Genomic DNA, 9,906 nt, shown 5'->3' on the forward strand with positions numbered 1-9,906 from the left:
ACATAAGCCTGGATTTCCAGTAAGATACTGGGAAGCAAAATAGTTTGATTAGATGAAATATTTCAGGATCTGAACATTGGTCAAACCAAGCTATTATTATGTAAATGGCCAATTAGTAGCTAATTAGAACTCTGGAACTCCCTGGCCAGGCCCCATCTGGAGACCCTCTTGAAACTGATATAGTAAATCCAACTTATAACACTTACTGATCAAAACATTCTCCAGTGAAAATCCCCACATTGGCCTTTCCCATCTAAGGTACTAGGGGTCCAATTCTTATACACTTAAAAAACAGCATGCAGTTTTTTTTCTGGAAAGGAGGAGGACAGAAGTTACAGCACAATTCTCAGGCCCAGGTTAATTCCATGTAAGTGAATCTCCCTCCTGCCTGGAGAAAACAAAACAGGAATTCGAAAAGACATATGCACACTGATATTCATCGCAGCGTTATTTACAATAGTCAGGATATGGAAGCAACCTGAGTGTCCATTGATAGATGAATGGATAAAGAAGATGTGGTATATATATCATGATATATGTGGTATATATTCAATATATCATGATACATGTGGCCATAAAAATGAAATCTTGCGATTTGCAGGAACATGGATGGATCTAGAGGGTATTATGCTAAGTGAAATAAGTCAGACAGAGAAAGACAAATACTGTATGATCTTACTTATATGTGAAATCTAAAAAATAAAACAGGGACTTCTTTTGCGGTCTACTGGTTGGGACTCTGCACTTCCACTGCAGGTTCGATCCCTGGTCGGGGAAATAAGGTCCCACATGCCTGTGCAACATGGCCAAAAAATAAAGTAAAATAATAAACTAAAAGTAAAATAGGGCTTCCCTGGTGGTGCAGTGGTTGAGAGTCCGCCTGCCCATGCAGGGGACACAGGTTCATGCCCTGGTCTGGGAAGATCCCACATGCCATGGAGCAGCTAGGCCCGTGAGCCATGGCTGAGCCTGCGCGTCCAGAGCCTGTGCTCTGCAACGGGAGAGCCCACAACAGTGAGAGGCTGGTGTACCACAAAAAAATAAAATAAAATAAAATAAAATAAAATAAAATAAAATAAACAGATAAACAAAACAAAGTGAAAACAGACTCATAGATACAGAGAACAACTGGTTTCCAGAAGGGAAGTGGGGGATGGAATAGGTGAGGGGGATTAAGAGGTGGTACAAAGCTCCAGTTAGAAAATAAATAAGCCACAGGGATGTAATATGAAGGAATATGGTCAATAATATTGTAATAATTTTGTATGGGGACAGATGGTTACTAGACATCGTGGTAACCATTTCATAATGTATGCAAATGTCAAATCACTATGTAGTACATTTGAAACTAACATATTTTTAATTAATTAATTAATTAATTATTTTGGCTGCATTGGGTCTTCATTGCTGCATGCGGGCTTTCTCTAGTTGTGGCTAGCGGGGGCTACTCTTCACTGCAGTGCACAGTGTTCTCACTGCGGTGGCTTCTTTTGTTGCGGAGCACGGGCTCTAGGCACGCGGGCTTCAGTAGTTGTGGTGCATTAACTTAGTTGCTCTGCAGCATGTGGGATCTTCCCAGACCAGGGCTCAAACCCGTGTCCCCTGCATTGGCAGGCGGATTCTTAACCACTGCACCACTAGGGAAGTCCCCTAACATAATACTTACTGTATATCAACGATATTTCAATTTTTTGAAAAAATATTTATTTATTTATTTGGCCGCACCAGATCTTAGTTGCGGCATGCGGGATCTTTGTTGCTGCATGCGGGATCTTCATTGCAGCATGCAGGATCTTTAGTTACAGCATGTGGGCTGTTAGTTGCGGCATGTAGGATCTAGTACCCTGACCAGGGATTGAACCTGGGCCCCCTGCATTGGGAGCGTGGAGTCTTAGCCACTGGACCACCAGGGAAGTCCCTCAATTAAAATAAATAAATAAATAAATAAATAAAAGTAAAGCTCTATCCTGTCAGTTTTCCAGGCCATCCTCCAGACCAGAGTGGCTATGGTTGGCTCAGTTTTAATGGAGTTGATTCATAATCCTCTCTGCCCCCAGGGAACTCAGAAAGTAATACTAAATACTTAGGAAGGCTGTTTTTTATTTTATATTTGAACTTGCTAGCCTATGGTGGAGGGGAGCAGGAACCTCAGTTCTTAAAAATGGGGAAATTGAGACATTGACTAATTCAGCAAGTACCCATTCAGCAGTTTCTCTGCTCCTGACATGAATAAGGAACTTTTCATGAGTGTGCTCATGACACTCAAAGATGAGATCACCAGGGCTTCCCTGGTGGCTCAGTGGTTGAGAATCCGCCTGCCAATGCAGGAGACACGGGTTCGTGCCCTGGTCCGGGAAGATCCCACATGCCGCGGAGCAACTAAGCCTGTGAGCCATGGCTGCTAGGCCTGCGCGTCTGGAGCCTGTGCTCCGCAACGGGAGAGGCCACAACAGTGAGAGGCCCGCATACCGCAAAAAAAAAAAAAAAAGATGAGATCACCAAATGTGTGGCTAGCCACCTGAGAGCAATTCCCCTCTGCCTGAGGCATTCATGCATACTCCACATTCACTGAGCACCAGCTGCTTACAGACCATGTGCTGGATGCTGGAGATGCAGAGGTGAAGATATGGCCCTGCCCTCAAGGAATGGCAGTCCGATGCAGTGCTTCTCAATCTGTTATCTCTTCAATGCTATGAAGTACTTACTACCACCATAACCTTGACTCACTAAGATCATGGTCCATTGGGGGAAGAGAAAAAAAATTAATAATTACAGAACGATGTGATAAGTGCTAGCTGTGATAGAAATAAGCACAAAGTGTGGTGGAAATACAGAAGGAGGAACACTGAAAATCAGTTTGAGAATGGAGTGGTTGTCAGGAAAGGTATCCCAGAATGGTGACACTTTAGCCTAATTTTGAGAGACAAGCAGAAGTCAGGCAAAGAAGAGTCAGCAAACAGGATGTGGGAGATCTGTAACATCATGATATACTTAAGGATTGCACACAGTCCTTTATGGTTCGAGCAGCTTGCAGTGTATGTGAGGGAGGAGAGACAAGGTGGAGAGCCTGGGTGTCAAGATATGGAACATTACGCTGAACACTTGCTAAGCTAAATACTGTGGGGAGATATCAGCAAGGGGGTTGGAAATCATATCACATAAGGAGCAGTTAGGGAAGTGGGGCTACTTAAATTGAAGAACTGAGAAGACAGGAGAGAAGAGTTTTGAAGAGTTTTTTAATGTGTTACTTCAGAATTAGAAAGGGCCAACTTTTATCCTGGCTTGGTAAACCATACATGATGAGCAGGTTAGCTAGACAGTTAGGTCGGTGGCCCAAACTGTTCAACCATTTGGGATGGCCCTGCCTCCTATCCGGCTCTGGTCTTAGATTAGAGTTCTCAGATTCCGGTGCGCTTGTCAGACCTGCTATTCCTCTGGGGAAGGTGGTAGGAAAGAATGTGGAGATGCCTCTAGTTGCAGAATTATGGCTTGTAGAGGGTCAAGGGAACATGACTAATGGCTCCAGGAAAGGCGAGATCCCAGCTTGTGGTTAGAGGTGTGGTTGAGGCTAGGAATGAATCAGTGAAGACTTGCCCAGAGATAAAGCTCTCCTTTTCCATTTGTGTGCTTTCTTAGAGACTTTTATCCTTTGTCTCCCTTTCTCTCCCATCTGTCAGTGGCAAAGTAGGCTTCAGAAGAACAAGCCAAAGAGTCATTACAATGGGTGTGAGTCTTTCTGGTCCCAATATCATCGCTCTCCTAATTGCAGTGCTTCTAATGAGTGAGGCACTCTTTTCTGGAAGATTTGGCCAAGATGTCTAGAAGTAAAATATGAGTGCATGAAAGAAGTAAAAGATTTTTTCCCCCTGCTTCCAGGCAGAGAATACCCTACCAGCCAGGACAAATGGGCCAGAAGGTTAGATAGGCTGGGAGAACTCAAGTCATTTATCTGACTTTCTCTAGCTGAGAGGTTCTCAACCTGAGGCAATTTTGTCCCCCAGGGGACATTTGGCAATGTGTCAGAGGGGGTGCCACTGCCATCTCGAGGGTAGGATATTAATAGCTAAACATCCAATTATGCACAGGACAGCCCCTCCCTCCAACAACTAATTATCAGACTCAAAATGTTGATGGCACTGAGTTTGAGAAATAACTGATAAATGCTTATGTTTATAAAGATTTGGTTGTGGGGAGGATGAAGGTTTGAGCGTTAGTACCTAAGGCATGAGGTGGCTAGAGGTAAAAACCAAGTTTAATTCTGTAAATATAAGGTGCACGTCCACTGCTAGTCTAGCTTACAGCTATACCATAGTTGATCCAGCTTGGGTACTTCCTTCCCCTTTACTGCTCTGGTCTGGATGTATCTGTGCATTCATTCGAGCTCTCCTAAAATTGGAGGGGAAGGAAGATGGAAGAAGAGAAGGAAAATCGACACTTTAGTTAGGTGTGGAGGGGTGAAAACTTGAGCCTAAAATCAAGAGTTTGATGTTCTAAACACATGCCTCATTTAATTACAAACAGCAGCTTAGTATAAAACAGGACAATGGGGCTTCCCTGGTGGTGCAGTGGTTAAGAATCCACCTGCCAATGCAGGGGACACAGGTTCGAGCCCTCGTCTGGGAAGATCCCACATACCATGGAGCAACTAAGTCCATGCGCCACAGCTACTGAGCCTGAGGTCTAGGGCCTGCGAGCCACAACTGCTGAAACCCGCACGCCTAGAGCAGGTGCTCCGCAACAAGAGAAGCCACCACAATGAGAAGCCCGTGCACTGCAAGGAAGAGCAGACCCCCCTTGCCGCAACTAGAGAAAGCCTGCACACAGCAACAGACCCAACGCAGCTTAAAAAAAAAAAAAAATCAGGACAGTGATAGAAGAATAACAAATACCAAATTATACTTGAATTTAAGGTTTGGAATCTGATTGAAAATGTAGAATTGGGCAGTTTAATAAAATGAATTGCCACCTCTAGTCAGAGCAGGAAAAAAACGTAACTTAGTCTCTTTTTCTAGCATTTCAACATCCTTACACAGCCACAGTCAGAATCCTAAGTTTCTCCTTTCAGATTCATCAAGGTCAGTTACCTATCTAATACCCTTCCTTTTTTCCTTCCTAACCTTCCCCTTCCGTCCTTCCTTCCTTCCTTCCTTCCGACAGATTCTCAATTTTGTTAGGACTGGTAGTATGCCCAATTAATAGACACAACTTCCAGCCTCCCTTACAGCTAGGAGCAGCCATGTGACATACTTAGGCAAATGCTATGTAAACTGAGGGTTTCTGGGAATACTTTGCCTCCCCATTATAGTTCCCACACACTTCTGGCTGCCTTTTTTCTTCTCCCTGCCTGGAATATAGGTATTAAGTTGGAAGTAGAGCAGACATTTTGTGACTATAAGGTAGTTGTAAGAATAAAAGCTGCATGCTAGGGATTTGGGACGAGAAAGTTAAAACTCTGGGTTCCTGATAGCAGCCTTGGACTGCCTACTTGTTAAATGGGAAAAATTAATCCCCTATTTGGTTGAGCTTGTTATTTGAGTTTAATCTGTTAGTTACAGCTGTATTCAATTCTAACAAACATCATCCTTGATAACAGTGTTTCGGTTGGTATCTGTAGGCCTTTGTGTGCCCCAAATATAATTTTATAAAATGAATTCTTTGTATATTAAAGGATTCAAGTGTTCTTTGAGCTGTTAAATGTAATGTTTTTCTTTCAGCAATAATTTTAAAAATTAACATAATCCTATTTTGAATCATTTGGATGCACTCATAACTGAATGCTGCCCTGGGATTTTTATTTCCATGATTGCATTTGTGGTTACAATTACATTAAAGCATTTAGCTTTAATAGTTTATAGGTTTAACTTTAATGGTTTATAGGTTTAACTTTAATGGTTTATAATTTTATGACAGGCTGCTATTAGGTTAGCAAGTTCTAATGTTAAGATGATCATTGCTCTAGGAAATCTGCTTTATACTCACGTTGAATTGCCTTACCTGTTGCATCTAGTTAGTTATGAAGAAGGTGTGTCAGTTAACTGTGTCTACCTCAGCAAATCAGTGCAGTGATATAACTACCGCTTTAAGCTAAATGAGGGCCAGATGATGTCAAAAAACACTGTATGAACCAAGGTTTCATGACTAGATTGAACAGAGAAAGGTTGTGGGAGAACTGAGTCACCAACACAAGGTGTTGGCAAGTATAAGTGTGCAGAACCCAGGGGGTGATGAACTATAACAGTATTAGGACCATATTTTTTTTTTTTTTTTTTTTTTTTTTTTTTGCGGTACGCGGGCCTCTCACCGCTGTGGCCTCTCCCGTTGCGGAGCGCAGGCTCCGGACGCGCAGGCCCAGCGGCCATGGCCCACGGGCTCAGCCGCTCCGCGGCATGTGGGATCCCCCCGGACCAGGGCACGAACCCGCGTCCCCCGCATCGGCAGGCGGACTCTCAACCACTGCGCCACCAGGGAAGCCCTAGGACCATATTCATGAAGGGTATTGCTTGAATGAAACTCATCTTGCATATTACAACTGGCAATAATTCAGCAGCAGCAAGTGTAGTAGTGATTAACAAGAAAAACATTTTCAGGAAGCAGTATTTTATTTCCTCTTTGAAACAGTATTTTAAATTATATTCAATGATGCATCCCGGGGTAACCTATCAAAATATTAAGTACCCACTTAAAGCCCTCAGCAACCAGCAACTTAGTAATGGAATTTTTTTTTAATTTAAAGGATTTTAGAGAAAACTCAGTAGTAAATCTCACAGGTGGCAGCTTATATATCTACAAGTTGACTCACTTCTTAATTCATTCCTTTTTTGTTTGCTTTTTTGTTATCCTTTCCCAAGTGCAATAAACTTCAATGCTGATGGTGGAGATCAAAGGAAATTATTCTGGGTAGAAACAGTCCATCTTCATGAGTGACCCTTTGCCCACAAAATGCTGATTGGTTTTTGTTTTTGGTTTTTTGTTTATTTGTTTTTGTTTGTTTTGTTTTTTGTTTTTTTTTTAGTTGCCTTTAATTGTTTTTGTCCCTCCTCTTACCCTCATAGAAAATCTTTGAGGTTCTGGTCTTGGCTCATCTCTTTACACTTTCTTAGGGATTTCATTTATTCCTACAGTTTCAAGTATCCTTGATATTACAATTGATGTCAAAAAATATAATTCATGGGCTTCCCTGGTGGCGCAGTTGTTGAGAGTCTGCCTGCCTATGCAGGGGACGTGGGTTCGTGCCCCGGTCTGGGAGGATCCCACCTGCCGTGGAGAGGCTGGGCCCGTGAGCCATGGCTGCTGAGCCTGCGCTCTGCAACGGGAGAGGCCACGACAGTGAGAGGCCCGTGTACCGCAAAAAATAAATAAATTATATATATATATATATATAAAATTCATTAATTTATTTGACAAATACCTAGGGACTGGACTTCCCTGGTGGCACAGTGGTTAAGAATCTGCCTGCCAATGCAGGAGACATGGGTTCAAGCCCTGGTCCGAGATGCCACATGCCGTGGAGCAACTAAGCCCATGCACCACAACTACTGAGCTTGCACTCTAGAGACCAACCAACAAGCCACAACTACTGAGCCCACGTGCCACAACTACTAAAGCCCGCACGCCTAGAGCCCGTGCTCCACAAAAAGAGAAGCCACTGCAATGAGAAGCCCGTGCACTGCAATGAAGAGTAGCCCCTGCCCGCTGCAACTAGAGAAAGCACGTGCGCAGCAATGAAGACGCAATGCAGCCAAAAATAAATTTAAAAAACCAAACCAAAAGAAAAAAACCTAGGGACTTCCCTGGTGGTCCAGCAGGTGAGACTCTTCGCTCCCAGTGCAGGGGGTCCAGGTTTGAACCCTGGTAGGGGAACTAGATCCCGCATGCATGCTGCAACTAAGAAGCCTGCATACTTCAACTAAGAAGCCCGCATGCCACAACTAAAAGATCCTGCATGCCGCAACTAAAGATCCCTCATGCCGCAATTAAAAGAAAAACCAAAACCCAAATATCTACTGTACCTATCATGTGCCAGGAACCATGCTGATAAGTATTAGGGTAATAACTTGATGAACAGGATAGGCAGGGTCCCTGCCTTCCCACAAGCTTACACTCAAGTTTTCACATTTCCAACTTTCTTCCTGGCTAACTCCTGCTGGAATCTCAAATTCAGTATGTCCCAAAGTGGACTTATTATCTCCTCCAAAATTGGTTTCATTACATTTCTGTGAATTGCACCATCTTCATCCAATTCCCTTGGGACTCATCCTCGACTCCTTCCTCTCTTTCAATTCTCATAACTGATGCCCAGATCTTACAAACTCTGCCATCTGATCCCATCTCTCCACACTTGCCACTACTGCCTTCACTCTTGACCTCTTCCCCCAATCATGGCAATAGCTTCCTTCTTGGTCTCCTTATCCTATATCTTCTTGCTCCCCTACATCTATTTTCACTGCAGCTGCCAGAATGATAAATAATACAACCTGATGTCATTTTCTTATTCAAAACTCTTACTTCCTTTCTATACTTCCATATTCAATTTTGCCCCCTGGGATAAAATTCAAACTCCTCAGCCAAGCTTATGGGGTACATCATAACCAATCTGTGTTCTTTGTCTCTACATTCTAGTCTTTGGCATTTACATTCTATTAATATTCAACTTTTTGTACTTCCCCAAACATATTATATTGTTTTCCACTTCTTTTGCTGTTTTCTCTGCCTGGAGCTCTTTCCACACTTTTCTTCTCCTTAGCTAACTTTTTAGTGATCCTTCAAAACACCTCAGTAGATGGTGTTTTATTCATCTTTGCATGTCTGGTACCTAGCAGAGAATAGGCCTCCTGTAAATAGAAGAACAATAAATATATAACTAAACCTCTGTGCTGCTGATTTTCAAATCTACATCTCCAACAGTGACCTCTGGATACCTCTACCTGGATGTCTTGTGAGCATCTCAATGATGTTTTCCTCAAACCAAACTGATTATCTTCTCCTTTAAGAGAGGAGTCAGTAATAAGTTAGACTCCAGAGTCAGCCTGGCCAAACCAGGATAAGGCACAACTCCATTACAGTCTATGTAAAAAATTTTAAAAATATTTATTATTTTATTTATTTATTTATTTTGGTTGTGCCAGGTCTCAGTTGCGGCATGTGGGATCTTCATTGTGGCATGCAGGATCTTTAGTTGCAGCATGCAGACTTCTTAGTTGCATAGTGCATGCGGGATCTAGTTCCCTGACCAGGGATAGAAACTGGGCCTCCTTCATTGGGAGCTCAGAGTCTTACCCAATGGACCACCAGGGAAGTCCCAGTCTATGTAAATGTGACACCTGCATAGTGTGCAACATGATAGCTCTGCTGCCTGGGATGGCATCTGGCTCCAAAACCTATTGAAGCCAAATCTGGCCTCTGTACCCCAACACCAAATTAAAGCTTGGAGACAGAATTTTGGTTGAAGTAGAAAAGAAGAGCTTAATTGCTTTGCCAGGCAGAGGCCACAGTGGGCTAATGCCCTCAAAACTATGTGTCCCAACTTGGAGAGGGTAGTGAGAAGTTTTATAGTAATGGTTCACCCAGGGCATGATCAGCTTGTGGAAATTCTTCTGATTCGTTGGTGGTGAGGTAAGTAGGAGTCAGCATCATTAACCTTCAAGTTCCAACTGGTCTGGGGTCTATGTGCCTGTGGGCAGCATACCATTGTTAAACTTCTCCCACCTGGAGGGGGTTTTAGTATCTGCAAAACTCAAAGACATTGTTATGTGTATCCTTTGAGGGGGAACCAGGACATTGCCCCAAGGCTGCATTATTGTTTCTCTTGATTGTTTGTTTCTCCCTTGTCTGGAATCCCCTCCCCTTCCCTAATTAAAAAGTGCTTGAATCTGCCCATTGGAACTCAGGGAAGGTCATGGAGGCTGA

The sequence above is a fragment of the Kogia breviceps genome, chromosome 1 (assembly GCF_026419965.1).
Source record: "Kogia breviceps isolate mKogBre1 chromosome 1, mKogBre1 haplotype 1, whole genome shotgun sequence".
Lineage (NCBI taxonomy): Eukaryota > Metazoa > Chordata > Mammalia > Artiodactyla > Physeteridae > Kogia > Kogia breviceps.